Source organism: Adelges cooleyi, unplaced genomic scaffold (assembly GCF_023614345.1).
Source record: "Adelges cooleyi isolate 19-005CV unplaced genomic scaffold, UGA_ACOO_1.1 ACOO_flye_CR_arks_rails_tigmint_CR_PRNA_381, whole genome shotgun sequence".
Lineage (NCBI taxonomy): Eukaryota > Metazoa > Arthropoda > Insecta > Hemiptera > Adelgidae > Adelges > Adelges cooleyi.
In genome coordinates, this window is record NW_026096058.1 from 43081 (window position 1) to 57823 (window position 14743).

At 30.3% G+C, this 14743-nt stretch overlaps 1 protein-coding gene across 2 annotated transcripts in view; it reads left to right on the forward strand.

Annotated features, from left to right (window-relative positions):
• Positions 1–3921: 3921 nt before the first annotated feature.
• Positions 3922–14743, forward strand: part of LOC126841333 (tachykinins-like) — a 41677-nt gene continuing 30855 nt past the window's right edge. Inside the window, exons 1-2 of one of the 2 annotated variants that reach the window (XM_050577743.1) lie at positions 3940–3980; positions 7665–7810. The gene's annotated coding sequence lies outside the window, so the exon portion shown is untranslated. Of the gene's footprint in view, positions 3981–7664; positions 7811–14743 lie in introns of both variants that reach the window. The other variant, XM_050577744.1, reaches the window with a different exon arrangement.

Below are 14743 nucleotides of genomic sequence, written 5' to 3' on the forward strand. Positions count from 1 at the left end.
ATAAACTATTGTGTTTACAACTATTGGTTTTACAATCGCTCGTAACACTAATGTTTGTACTATAAAATGTTAACAATTTTAGAGTGTATGTCATTTAGCTGATAAAATATCAAACCTATATTTTAAAAGGATTCCATTTTTTTCCTTTTTGAATCCAAATAAAATATCTAAAGAATAATTCAGGATTTAAATTGTAGTATGGTAAAATGTCTTATCATATACTAAAGCAGTAAAAATAAAAGTGTTAATTTTTTCCGTTACACGAAAAAAACATATTTTTGTAAAACGTACGTCATACCTCTTAAGTTGAGTAAATAAGAAAACTAACAACAACAAAATGTGTTTTGTGATGTATTCAGCCGACAGCTGCGTTCGGTCTGATATTTGTTCTAGCCATAGTTACACCAACTTTGGCTAGAAAACGAAAAGAAATTGTATTAAAATGAACATATATTACAAGATATATGTATATAAAAAACGGCAGACTAAAACATAATGCACGGTTTAGGCATTAACTACTTATCAGCGATTGTTATGCTTTCCCGGTTCCAGCACACATGTGTGCAAGTTTACGATCGAAGTGTGATTTAGTATAGATGTCTATACAAAGTTCTTCTCTTTACATTGTGAACATTTGGTAAATCTACTATTTAATGCTGGCCCCACATTCTTGTCCCGCGCAAAGCAGTTTTAACCGTGAAAAAATTGTAATTTACCCTTTAGAAATGGCTGTGATAGTTTGACAATCAATATACCATCCTCACGATTGTATATAAATAAATATACATTATAGTTCAAACTTCAAGTAAAAATTTGTTTTAAATGTTTTGCCTATACTTTACTCCTAAAAAAATGCCTTAGTAGCGTCGTCTTGAATATTATTATTCGACATGTATCTCGGATTTCAATCTAAGATAGTTTAAAAAAAATGTACACATTATAATAATATTGTACTTAAACAGTTGTAGTCCCAAAACGTGGTCGCTTCCGGCTTATGCTTACATTCATTTGTCATTTATAATTTATGTTCGGTAAAAGGATCTGTTCCATTAATCTTGTTCCTCTTATAAGCAACCAACAAGCAATCGAGTGAGCGTATCGCGCATCTTATCCCGTATCTATCTTCGACGTTTTCTAATGTACTCATTGTGTTGCCTTTTTTTCCAAGAAGCCTTTATACACTGGTTTCTAATAAATATTAAACCACCCTTATTAGCTTATCGTCTAAGGCGCATAACAGCTGTACTTTAACCACTCATTATCTGCCGTGTGATGTGCTCCGGTTTAATATATTTGGTTCACAATGTTAAACAAAAAAACACAATCTCACCCAAAAGAGATTTATTATGACTAATTCAAAATAAAAACTGTTATTTTATTTTTTTAGTCACCTTGGTAACGCAAATAAATGTATAGTTCCAATTAACAATATGTACATAGGGAAAAAATCTCAATTCATAGGTAGTACCTACTTTTTTGGCCCCCCCCCCCCCGTGTGCACTTTAAGCCACTGATGTAATTAAAACAAACTCTTTAAAAAACCAATTGTAATCCCGCAAACTTTAGTAGAGAACACAAGCATTGGCACAATACAACATTAATCCGCAGGTGAATGAGTTTTCCATTCATTCTGTTTTTGAAAAAACCGCATAATTACTGTCCAACGGGTCATCAAATTTTACAAAATTTACAAGTTGAGTATTAAATAGTTACAAACGTTGTAGTTTCATACACAATGCAAATGAGAAAATTAAATTTGTAAAATCTCTTCATAATATTTTGTTAAAAAACATTTAATATTTATCCACAAGGGTATTAGAAATAGTAAAAATAAAACTTTATTTTTAAGTTCTTGGAAACTATTATAAATATAACATATTATATTGATTAATTATAACACATTTTTAAAAATAAAAGTTTAAAGGTACAATAATAAATGTTTAATAGTATTTTAGCAGATGGTAAAATATTAATAGTCAAAATGTTTTAACTGAAATTTTTTTTTTTATTATTGTTGACATTTTTAAAAAAATTGTTCGATTATTTACATTTAAATCACTTTAAGGATCATTTAAAATGTTTTAATCAGTTGTTTCGTTCTAAAACAAAATAATATGTTGCTTTTTTCTGCTATATTGTTATTGTGTTTATTTGAAAAATTATTTAATAAATGACGTTTGACTTTTACAAGTCATTTTTTTGGGGGGGGGGGGATTTTTAACAAAAACATTTATAATAACATGTACAACGCTTGTGGCATATTAATTTAATTACGGCTTTGTTTGGTTTTCAGCGCTTCTTTAAAAGACAGCATTTTAAAATGGTACAAATTGTTCAATATTACATTAGATCGAAAAAAAGTTTGTTGATTTAATCATTTACCGTAAAACGGAGATAACGTTTATTCGTTTAAAACATTATGCACGCTGAATATGTAATTTCCTTAATATTCAAATTAAATTCAGGGTACTCGTTTAACATTAGATTAAAAAATCAAATTTAGTGTTTTAAATTTTGCGTTTTCACGGTTAGCTTAGTATATAAGATAGTGATTGTGACAACATTTTTGTACTTTTATGTCGATATTAAATATATATTACAAACGTACACTATGTAGTACCTATTAAAAAAAAAAAAAATCAATAACTATATTCTTGAAACATACAAGTAATAAATAGTATCAAAAAATATGTGTATTATTTAAAAAATTTTAAATAAAAAAGTTATTTATACTTGAACAAATGAAAATGTATTTTTAATTGCCAACTATTTAATATAGTATTAACAATTTTGTTTATATATATATTATATCTGTGGCTGTATAAATTATTCAAAATTTTTAAAAATCTGTAGTAAAACTTGTATTTTTTTCATAAAAAACCAAAAAAATAACAAAAGAAGACGATTACAAAATGCAAGAATTTTTTATGACATTTATTATCATCACCTGTTGCCTGCTATTATTATTATTTTTTTTTTCAAAAAATTTGATGCAAAACGTATTTGACTATTTTTTCATTAAAAAATAGTCATTTTCTTATTTTTTAGCAAATAGTTTTTTTTACAAAATTTTAAACTTTACATACAGCTAAATAAATTTAATTATTGTATAAAATGTCGTCAAACATTTTGACCACATTTTTAATATGTTGTAAAGATACTTTGGCTCGGATTTTAATGTATCCAAAATTATAACATAGTTTAATCATACCTATACCGGATGATTCGTTTAACGCCCTACACTAGTTTACTCTTAAAATAATTATTGCAATTTTGTAGTTTTTATTGAAAACATTTTTGTTTTTACGTTATATAATACAATATTCATTTTTTTTAGTATTTTTAAAAACTTTATCTAACTTTTAAACTTTAACTGTATATTACATTTAGTTGATTTTTTAAGTTAAGAATAATTTACTGAAAATGTTGACTGGTCGACGACCATTTTGTAATACATAATTATTTTCACAATTATACAAGTATACAATTTATAAAACGGCAGGTGGAGTGCGGTTGAGAACTTGTTTGTGTTGGGCCAATGAAGTTTTTAAGCCAACTTTGGAAGTCTGAGGATTATATTTAAATTTATTCGTCGTTTACATATGTAGATGACTGGTCATAGTTTTATAAGTGTTTTTTTTTTTTGTGACAGAAATACGTTTAGAGGAAGTTATATATGTATTAAAAAAAAAAAAACGATAGGGTCGACGTTTGAATCTTTTTTTTTTGAAAACCTACAGTGGTGTGTGGTTCAGCCTTTAGTTCTGGTAGGTCCTGTACGAATCTGAACTAGAAAAAGCTGAAAGGCGCTTTGAGCGGTGAGTGTTGTATGGGCTAACGCGATTGGTGCGTGGACTGGGATGCGCCTAGACCGTTACGCTGCTACAAAAGTACCGGCTTTTGAGCTGCTTGTGATTTAATAATTATTTAACTGTTTGCGGGGTAGCATACGGCTTGTACTGGACACACCAACAAACGAGGTAAGGGTTTCTTTTACTATATCCTATATTCACTTGTGCGTACAATTATTACACACATTAGCTCTTATGACCGCGTCTCCGCCACAGCATTTGCACATATTTTTATTTTAACGTTTAATCCGTTTAAATATGGCAAAATTCGCGCGAGTTAAATGTTGTTATAAATATAATACAGCTTACAAATTCGCTGTTGCCTTACATACAAACATTAACATTAATGTGTTTATATTTTAGGGAAAACCCAACTAAATGCCGTCACTCTTAATTAATTGAATTTTTCTTATTGTGTGTCTGATTTTTAAGTCTATACAAAAGTAAAATCCAGAAGCTACTAAAAATCTGATAATTTTCTTAGAGAATGATTCGAGTTCGAGTAGGAAATAATTATTGCGCGTTTTTTTTCTAATGAAACAATAATAATTATTTTGTTGTGAATGCTATTTCATATTTTGTAAGTTGTTACAAAATTTTAGTATTTTTTCTTAAACAATGATCAGCTTTAACTTTACAAAAAAATCCATATTTTACCCATAATTTATTTGTTTGGCTGTATAGATATGTTTTAAAAATAATATTGTTTCAATTTTTTTAGTCATTTAAAATCAAACACAATTGTATGCTAATTTATTTCGGAAACTAACCGGAATGGCGATTTGAGATTTTTTATCAAGTTTAATCCAAAATATTTTAGAAAATCAAAATCACACAATTACCTGTAACTAGTAGTAGTACCCGTAATTTTGTCTAGCCTTAACTACTAAAATGTATAAAAAAAATCAGTGAGTCGGCAAAACTCTTATAAAAGTTAAGTTTAGAATTTGTTATTTTTCAACCATTAAATAATACTAAATTATGTTAAAAAAACATATTGTATTTCTAAATAACCGAAAAAATCTATTTATTTATATATTATCCACACAGCAAATAACAAGTATAAATGTTTTCTACATTTTTAGTTTAGGACATAGCGGTACCTAATAAATCTACAAAACAATGAATCATTTTTATAAAGATTATAAATTCATAGATTACCGTTTTATAAAATATAATTTTCGTTATTTCGTTTCATTCTACTCATCTGATTCTCAATCATAATGTGCGTTTATATATTTGAGAAACTCCATTTTTCTTGTGTCATATATTGGTCGATTTAAATTAGGTAAATGCTCTTTCTTCGTCTCGCAAGAATAAAATACTTAAACGGTTATGGTTTTGCGTACAACAACAAACACAATATCTAGACAAAATGTAATTAAAACTCATATTAATTAAAACTTGAATTTAAAAAAAAAACCGAGAACCGGCAAAAACTTTTGCTTTAGAATTTATCACTGTCATATTAAGTTATTTATTAAGTAACTAAATGTAGTTGAAGTGCATAACTTCTATCGTTCGATAATATCGTTTAAAGATAAGTTTCCTTGAAAAAAAACCTATTGCGGTTATGTCTTGCAATTTTCCTTTTTTTTTATTTTTTATAAGAACTATAGCGGTTCTGCCATCAATTAATTATAGTTTACAAGAGAGCTTAAATGTAAATTATGATGAACAGCGACTTTTCGTTTAAATTAGTTAAAAACGATTTACTTGTAACGACAGAGAACCGAGTTGACTTAAAACATTTTATTTTATTTTGGTATGGGTTTTATTTTTTAGATATCTGTTTAACGGTGTGTTAATTAAACGTCATTGCTTTACTATCTCCCAGAACACCATTAGACGATTGAAACATATAAACTGTAAACAACAATTGTAGTTATTTTGATTTTTTGTTTTGTCCGGCCACGGCGCAATATATACTACATTATAATCTATCTACGAATACTAATAAAATATATAGTATAATTGTAAAACCAAAGTGAAGTAGTGGATTAATTATTTTTATAGTATCTCCTTTGTGTATCTTTGGCGTAAGATTTGGCGGTATTTGATGTGTATAATCGTGTTTGATGTGCGTTTCTGAGTGTTCCTGAAAAGCGGAAAAAGGATTAATAAATTATAAATTGAATAAAAATAAAAATTGTAAGTAACACCGCGGTTAGACGGCCGTAAGTGTATGTTCGAGTAAGGCGAGCGAAAAAACGTATAGATAAACAAACGTCCCGACGGGTTTATGTCGCAAGATCATAATAGAGTATTAGAAGAAATTTGTCATAACAAGAGGGATTTTTAATTCAACGAGACCTAGACAGTTATGCCCTTTGGAGTTTAGTACATGGCCGTGTGAAAGGGGAAAAAGTACTAATCGCATAAGCGCAGTTCGTGATAAAGCTGAATTGTTGTGCTATAAAACAACAGATTGTCTTACTTACATGAAGACAAGTTGCTTTTTATTTTATCTAATTCGATTAAGAACTTCAATCCTAGACGAATCGGTACAAACAAACGGAAGAACTTAGTGTTCAAGATTTAATGGACTGAAATATTATTCACTTAACAATCATCGTCCATTGCCTTGGATTTGTTGATGACGTTTCAGACCCATTTTGTACAGTCCATCTTCATAGTTCCGGTCACCGTTCTACTGTCACAGTTATACTAAGTGTATACCACTATATCATTGTGAAGATGGACTGTGCAATGAGTCTAAGACATCAACAACAAATCATACACGCGGATACATCCAAAGATTATCAAGTTAATAAAAGAACTTTTTACTGAACCGTGATGAAGTGACTTGTTAAAGCAAACACAAAAACTGTATCAAACTATATCAAAAATTGGTAATAAAATATACATTTTTCTAAACTAGTAATTTAAAAACAAAATATACCCATAAAAATGTTAGTTAATGAAAAAATACAAGAAACAGTGTTTGAAGTGTGCTAAAACATTTAACCACCAACAAACAGTTGATACGATTTATTCAAAATAAAAATATAACTATAATTTATAAGTTAACGGGCGTGAGTATGATATTCAAATCCCGAAATCTCAAAGCTTGCCAGTCAACTGTGTTAGTTGTCTAATCGGCTCAAACCACATAGAGGATGATTCTGCAAGTGTAGTCGGGACTCGGGTCCTGGAGAAGTCTGATCTTTCTTTTTTCTATTTTCTGAAAAATCCCTTCAGACGGCTAAGTGTAAGTTGTGTGTGCGCGTCATAAGCAAAAGGCCGAAACAATATTATTACAGAACCATTTACATTTTATTGTAGTTGCAGGATTTATGTGTAATTTTTTATGTGCAAAATACGCCTTTTAGCGTTACGGCCAGCGCTTTGGACACGTTCCGCCGTTGTCTTGCCGTAAACGCTCTTAAAAGTGTTCGGGCCTTAAATTTATTGTTCTCGGCGAAAACAAAGTGTGACTCTATAATATCCAAGGAAATCTGACGGCCAAAACAAATTGAAACGAAACCGCCTAAAACAAAAGTCAAAACGCAATATTCACTAATGTCGCAATCGCTTTGACGGCGCAGATATTTTACACCTATATCACATAGTATGAAATATTATATTTTTATATACAACAATAAAATATTTATTAATTACTATATTATAGTATTAAAAATTATAATTTATCACCGTTGTCCTGTATAATAGTATTTTAAACAACAATTTTTTTCTCATGTGTACGCGTTTTATGTAAACGTTAGTCGTTAAACCATTTCCCCGTACAAATGCACTAATATCTGTATTATCTATTTGTTATTCTTTTGTTTTGTAAATGTTTGTTTTTATCAGGTCTGACTCGCTTAACGCGCAATCGTCGATTTAGGAAAGTTTACAAAGTACAATATCTAAAAAAAAAAACACCACTCGAACTGTAGCCAAACATTTGAAATCACATTCCGGCGTCGGGAAAAAAAGTATAAAAACCAATTAACAAGGTAAAACTTTTGTTTTCTTAAACTATTAACATTTATAAGAAGGCGCCACAACGTTATTTAAAATACCTACGTCGAAGTGTCTGAGAAACTTTGGAGTTTCATTTAAGTAGAATTTGGTAGGTAAAATTCTGGTATTATGCAGCTGTTGTTCATATTAGTGTCGGTTGATTAAGTTTGGAAAAGCGAAGCATCAAGTATTTATTTTTCAAATTATGTTTGTGGATTTTATCACAGAAAACAGGAACGTGTGTTAGGTAAAGTGATCAATGTGTTTCGCTAAAAAGACAAGCTTTGTATGTATTGTTTACATAATATTTTAACTGTTTTTCACCGAATCCTCTGAGGAACTAGTTGTTAAAAAAAGGAAAAGTAATCAATAACGACAGTCTCGGTGGCTCAAAATCAAATACATCACCGTTGTCGTTGAGAATAATAATTCGGACTTTGATAGGCGACACTCAGATGACATTTTGTCCAAATCTTATTGTTGGACTTATCGAAACGACAATTGGACAGGAAACGTACGTATTTTAAGTCCAAGATAACACAAAGAAAAATGATTTCTAACGCAAATTATCATCTATGATTAACAGCTTATCAAATAATTTAAATTATTATTAAACATCTAATGGTCAACAAATAAAAATTGATTGGTTCTTTCAACCTCTAAGCTCGAAAGCAATAAAATATCGGTTACCTATTTTATAACGGTTATTTAAAGACAAAATAAATTGGTTAGTCAAATCATTTGGACCCTGAAGCCCTTGAAAGAGTAATAAAATATTGAAATAACCATAAATATTAAATTAAATTTGTAAATTGTAAAAATAATATGGTAGCATATAGTAAAAATGTATAGTCGTTTTTAAAATCTATTTAAATTATACCTAACAATGATGTAAAATTATGACTTCTTCAATTAGTTAAGAAATGAGTTTCTACAACGTACTTTTATTTTTTTTTTCAATTAAATTAAATATTGAGTCAAAAAATGTTAGTTAATTTTTGCAATTTAAGCACAACTATTATGTAGCATTTTCGTTATTATTTAATTTATTTACTTGGAATTTTGGAAACCTTTCTACGACTCGACGTTTTTGGTGGAAGGTCCAGAGAGTATTTGTATTATATCTTCATCGATAATTAAACAATAAAAGCAACGGATTTGGTCGCTTAAATGGGTTGTTTAGCTTGTAGTCGGGTAGTTGCATACCTGATACAGTCATACTAGTAAATAAAATCAGATTTAATTGGTTGATTCAACTTACTGAAATTGTAGTATAGATTTTGTGCCAAAACTAACTTGCTAAACGCTATAGGGGGCGAAGAAACAATCCACGTTCGAGTAGTCTTGATTTCAAAATTAAGAACGAAAAACTTTAGCGCTTCAGTAAAGAAAACTATTATGAGACATGTCCCAAAGTAAAACGGTGTATGCATTGGACATGCATTGGCTACAGCGAAAAGTCTTGGAAAACTATATAGTTTTGTTGTGTTTGTTTTATTCTACACTAACCTTCTGGAATCTGACCTAATGCGGTACAAGAACAAAGCGCTCGAACAAAGACATCCGTGCGAGGTATATAAAGTGCCCACCGGGCTGAGTCGCGGCTTACTAAAAAAATTGTCGAGTGTCTGTGTGTAAAAAACAAACATAAAACAAGAATACATTAAGCGCGAACGGCGTTTGTGTTGGACACAAAACGGAACGATCCGGCGATTTTACCGTAGATCATTTATCAACTTGGGGCGAATAAACAAAACACAGAAGAGTAAGTGTGCGTGGGCGGAGTGAGGGAATACTTGACGCTAAAACCCCGGACAGATTAAGTCGTCGCCTGTTCGAAGTTAACGTTTTCGAGAAGCTCGCAATTATTATTTATTATTATACGAGGGAAACCTACACAACAATAATAATGTAAATATGTTTTTTTTTTTGTTAAGAAATGTTTCCAAAACGGTGCATAGCAATAACTATTGTCAGAACACTTAAAAATATTTTTACATCATGCGGTGTAATTTAACAACTAAAAGTTAACAAAACAAATGTTTCAATACAGTATCCTAGTTGCGACCAAACTGTAATTGGTATAGAAGTTAAATTACTAATTTCATAATCGAATGAAAATATGTTTTGTGAATACCCGACATTCAAACACACCATAAAACGCAAGTTAACGCTAAAAAAAAGTTACTTTAAATTATGGAGTAAGCAGTAAGCAATTGTGTCACTCACAATTTATTTATTGACAATTATATAACCCTTAAACGTTGAATTAGAAACCGTTTCTCGATTTATTCATCATTCCACGATGGAGGGATGGTCCTTTTTCTTAGCCTCGTCGATGGTTTAGAGAATCTTATCTAAACAAGGTACACGGACATCGGCGCTTTTATACGACATTGACGTTTGCATTTTACTTGCAAGTTTGTCAACAAACAAACAAAATGGGATTTTTAGACCGAATTTAAAGACCCTTCTTTGAAATTTCTTTTCGGATATAGAATTCATTAAAATGATCACAGCTACTATATTTTGGTTTAAACCTCATCTACAGTAGATTAATACGTTTAGCCGGTTAACCGATTACCATTAAGGCCAAAAAGCAGAATAGGCAATATTTTTTTTAAAAGGCGTCCGTGTACCTATTTTGCATGTACAGCGCGCCGTACAAGCTAAAGGGAACGGAAAGCACTATTCAATAAGGTGTAAAACGCTAGGCAATAATTGACAAAAATTGATCTAGTAGCCGTTTTAAATTTAATGACCAATTTTAAGGTAAAAACATATTAAGTTTGTTTAGTTGTACAGTTGAAATGTGAACATCTCATTCTCTATTGGTCACACGATAAAAACGATAATATTAACGCATCGTTTAAAAAATACGCGCCTGGGTCTAAATTTAATCTGTATTATGAATATAGTTATATATATATATATATATATATATATATATTTTTTTTTTTGCTCTAAGCCCTGAGATACATCATCCTACACGTATAATAACGTTATTGGTTTAAGCCTCTGTTGAAATAGTGGTTAAGCAAATCCGGTACAATAATAACAGTATTCATATTGTAGTAAGTTTTTCAAATTCGACCAGGACGACGAGCGGTTTTCGGGAATCGCGTTATGCATTAAAGTTGCTTGTCAAAAACGATAATAAGATTGCTATATTATATTATTATGGCGGACCACTTAAGGCGGCCAAAGGAAGACGAACATGATATTTTTCTTGGGGTTTTTTTTTTTTAATCCGACCTCGAGACGGACCTATACTCGGTGTAAGCATTGTGCTCTTGTCGGCCATACGATGCCGGTCAAAATTGATTTCGGACATATCCACGGAGGGTTGATGTATTATTATTATCATTGTTATGTTACTATCAATCGTGCCCCGGACTCGCGGTTCCGGTAATGTGAGCATGTAAATATATTTCAACATAATAATCATAAAAAAAAAAAAATGTGAACAACCGCAAGGATCATCTTTAGCGTGGGTGCGGTGAGCGGACGGCAACCCTAGCGTTGGAGAAGCGAATGCAAACCGCTTAGCTCGGTTATCCGCGTTTGTGTTTATTAGACGGTTTTTGTTTTTTCTTCGGCTTGCCTTCTAAATTTATTTTATTTGCACAGTGAATTGTACAAATTTCCATTAAAAACATTATTAACGACTAATAAGTTTAAGGTAGAACTGTATTCAAACAATGCCTTTTTGGTCAGTGCATTTTAAATACACTATGTATACTGAAGCCGTTGGCGATTGATATCCTTAAGACGCTTTTAATTTGGGTAGTTAACAATTATTTGTTTTACCCGCAAAACCCATGCAACATAATAATATTATGTTTTATGCCGAAAATACATATATTATATGTATTATTATTGGCATAAAACGACAAACGTTTCTAGGGATTCCGCCAGACATTTTACCGATCAGTTGTAGACCTTTGGAAACGAAGGCCGACATTACAATAATAATCATTACTGACAGAGTATCGATAATAAACAAAAAAATATGATACATATATATATTCCTTAATTGTATTCTATACAGTTGGAAAATATAAGAAAAACCTTAAATGTTCATGGTGTATATTATATGTTGTGTTTTACAACAACAGTAATATTATAATAATACATGCCATGGAAAGAAACCTCTTTTGTACCGTTTAAATATACATTTTATAAAACAAATTAACTGTACACAAAGAGAGTATTGTTGTTGCTGATTTCCAATCTGTAAACAATCACCATTGAAGTAATAACCGGACAGAACGGGGGCGAAGCCCTGTCAAAGGACGTTTGTTCTATCGGGGCTCGATTTTGGAATTCAAATTTTGTAATAAGATAAACGTTTTTTTTTTATATATTTTTTTTTTAGAAGATCTTAATTTTAAACCCGAATTGTAGATGCTAAATTATCGACAATATCATACTTAGGCACGAATGTTGTTTCTACGTTATAAACATTTGGTAAAGATTTTTTTTTTGAAGAGACGGGTTTGTTTTAAAAAGTAAATCTGAATGACTAAAAAAAGTTCCGGTAATTGTTCTGCGAAGTACGTTCGAATCAGATCAACAGAGCACGACGGCTGTTTATACATTTTTGTCTTTTTATACTTAACAAAACTTTTCAAACCGTCAGTACCAAATAGCTTTTTTTTTTTGACAAAAGCTAAGTAATTTTTTTTTTTTTAACAATGAAGGAGTAGGTATATAATAAGACACACGACAATCGCAACGCAGATGGTGAACTTAATAGCAAAGTCACATAGGTAATATTGTTGTTGAACTTTGAGGTTTGTGTGGATCGAGACAAAATAAGAATTAACACTACTTGTATAGTAATAATGATAAAGTAATATTTTACTACGGCTAATACGATAAAGTAATTGTTAAAGAAAACTTATAGAAATATAGTACACAGATAGAGCGATTAACTTGACTGTTAGCTTACATGAAAATAGTGTGAAAAGTGAGTAACTAAGACACCCTCCGACACCTAATTATAATATAAGAACATAGAGAATGTTCTAAATACGATATTGTACAATAACAATATTACTAATATTACAAAAAAAAACACTTTTCATTGGTTAACATAGATGATGCCATAATATTATCCTTACTAAGACAACATGTTTTTCTCCGTTTAACTATAATAATGCGCACTTACAGTTCTAAGAAGAATAAAATATTAATTATTTATTGCGTTTGACTACGATTAATACTGTTTGTACACAATGTTTGCTGTACGTTTTGCATTGAAAACCCAACACAGATCTTCTGTTGGAAAACTATATGCAAACAATTGTGTATGTTATAAAAATGGTCACATTTCTAATTAAAAATTGTTGTTATACTTGTAAAATGTGTACTAGTTAATTATTGTTGATCAACGCCGATCATTTTTCCATGTTTACTACAAATTACAATTTTATTTCAATTTGTTTGATATTATTATTATTCTAATTGTGGGCACGACATTGTAACAAATAGAAACATAATGCAAAACAGTCTCAATTAGCGATAATTTTATTTGAAAATATTTAATCGTTTTTTTTGTGAAATGAAACTGTCTGCTTTTAATTAATTCTAGTTTACTAATGTTTCGTTCGTTTATCAGCTGTGCCCGGTTCAGTGATTCAGGAAAAGTGTACATCCCTTAATGGACGAAGGAATTTCACGCGATAGTTAAGTTGGTTGAATTATCTTAATGGCGTGTTCCTAAAAATTTTTAATTTACCGAGTTCTGGTGAACGGGTTGAAAGAGAGTGACGTAGGAGTAGTTCTTGATAAATCCTTAAAAACATTACAAATAGTTAGCATACAATTAGTATGATAATATAAGTGCCCTCGAGTTATAATTGAGACGATTACCCAAAAGAAAACTACTATCGATATTGGAGGTATTTTAAATTATTATACACACTACGTCTCACGATAAATATAGTATTTATTGAAAATTATTGATTTATAAAATTAAAGACAAATATTTGTTATTGCCAAAGGAATGAATCTTTTGATAAGTAATGATTATGTATGAAAAACGTTATCGTTGTATACTTTTGAACCGGAAAACGGTTTAATATTCTTTGAACAAATTATAAAATTAATAAAAACACTATTATGTTGTTTATTTATAACTCTTTTTGAATTACAATACATTTTGAACATACTATTTATAATCGAGAAACACGGCATAAATTGTGCTAAGGAAAAGTGTAAAATTCATAAGTAATTTTGTAATATAGATATAATTGTATACAAGCAAAAACAACGAAAATCGTTAAAGATCGTTTTTTGTCTGGTTTCTGATTTTTTAATCATTTCAAAATTAATTATACCTTTTTTTTTTTTTCGGTACATGGCTTTGTTGTGTTTTGCTATTGTACTATACGTCCTTACCCGAGCGCGGGTTTCCACAAAGCCAATTTATATCCCTTGCATTTTTAAATGACCGCACGCCCATTTAACCTCCCCAGGGCGTTCATTGTGTGATGTCTAATGAACGTAAAATCATTTGAATAATTTCGGTCATAACGAGCCAGATAGGCAAATGTACTATCAACTGATGTCCGGTCCAATCTGCGCCGAGCTCGAATACAGTTTGGAATTTATACACACATATATTTAACAAAATCGTCCTCGTGATGTGAAGTTATGTTTAATTTTTTTTTAAACATAAATTACAAAATGTAAAAGAAGGACATTTTTAAATTGTATAAAAAAAACTCGTCCGTAGAGAAAACCCGTAAAGATAAAATTGTAACGATAAATTGAAAAAACAAACGTGCTGGTTATAATTAAAGAAAATCCAAATGCTGTTCGCCAAATCCCTTTAGAGTTGGACGACACGGCGGAGATTCATATAATACGTCTTACCGTGTACTCGGTCGGGCCAGAATGCGGACTAAGTACAAAACACA